The sequence below is a fragment of the Lepisma saccharinum genome, chromosome 26 (assembly GCF_977018435.1).
Source record: "Lepisma saccharinum chromosome 26, izLepSacc3.1, whole genome shotgun sequence".
Lineage (NCBI taxonomy): Eukaryota > Metazoa > Arthropoda > Insecta > Zygentoma > Lepismatidae > Lepisma > Lepisma saccharinum.
In genome coordinates this window covers 47,352,428-47,353,970 of record NC_139254.1, presented here as the reverse complement: position 1 = coordinate 47,353,970, position 1,543 = coordinate 47,352,428, and positions in this window count along the sequence as shown.

Genomic DNA, 1,543 nt, shown 5'->3' with positions numbered 1-1,543 from the left:
GAAAACCCTACACCGACGGTACATTCTATTGTCGCCATCTATTCAGGGAAACGCTGAACTAACAACACAGCTGCGCTCGCTAGCGAGACATGCATGAACTTCATCCTCCCCTAACTTTTGCAGTGAAATTATAATGCGAAGTGGTGCAGGAATGTTTTTCATTTGGGGTGTTACAATATTCAACAAGCACGCACCCCCTGAGGGTAGGGCATTGTAAAATTTTCATTGAAGAACAGCATGGTGAATTGCCTGTTTATTGAAAAGAATCTATAAATGATTCTTATAAATTTATTTCTTAGAATTTATGGCTATTTTAAAAACAAGTTTTAAGAAGACACAACAGTTCTGAAACATATACAGGGTGTCTCAAAAGTAATAGCGCCAACTGACACAGGTGAAAGTACATGATAATGGATGCAAAAAAATCTCAGTAAACGTGGGTCTGCAAATGAGCCGTTTTCGAGATAATCGCGAATGTGTGATTACAAGCCGCCACTGACTTCATTGTTTGTAAACGTCGTCCTAGTTGGTAAAATGCTAATAATGTATGCGAATGTGTGATTAGAAGCCGTCACTGATAGCATTTTGTAAACATTGAGTGCGCTACTCCTTCCACGTTCCGGGGTTTGATCTTTGTTTACAAAATAGAACATTTACGAGAGGTGGTGTTGGAATCAAACAGGATGGATACAATCAGTACACAGTCTAATCGTACTGTGGGCGTCGAATTTCTTACTGTATTATTAGCATTTTACCATCTAGGACGACGCTTACAAACAATAAAGTCAGTGGCGACTTGTAATCACACATTCGCGATTATCTCGAAAACGGCCCGTTTGCAGACCCATGTTTGCTGAGACTTTTTTTGCTTCCATTATCGTGTACTTTCACCTGTGTCAGTTTGCGCTATTACTTTTTGGACACCCCGTATAAAGTCTAGACCTCGTTTGTGGCTCATTTCGAAGTTAATGGAATGGAAAGTCAGAGTTTGTGACATGACATGTCTAAACAAACATAGCTACATGTATTCGTTTGGATGTAGGGTGCGATTTAAAGGGGGAAGGGGGTATTCTCCCTTTCTGTCTTGAACCTTACAAACGTATAACTCCATTAAGCCTTGTTTCCATGATTATGAAAAACTAAATATGCTGACCAAGGCAGTAATTTATTTTATTAAAAACATAAACTAACGTAACGTTTCAACCTTCTAGCAAGGTCTTCTTCAGGACATGACATAGAGTGGGATGAGGCTAAGCAAATAGGAAGGGAGAAGAGAATTCTAGTGAGAAAATGGAAGGAAGCCAAGGAAATAGAGAAGAAAGGCGAAGAAGACACAATGAACTGGAATGGGGGACTGAAGTTAAACAAAGAATGGAAGATGTTGGAAAGAGTGGAAAGGACAAGAGAAAAAGAGGAGAGGAGAAGGAAGAAAAATGAAGGGAAAAGAGCGTGAGATTAAAAAGTCCAACCACATTCTATATGGAAGTAATTGTGTTTAGCCTTTTAGGTGAAAGTAAAGTTGGAATGTGAAAGTCATCTGCTA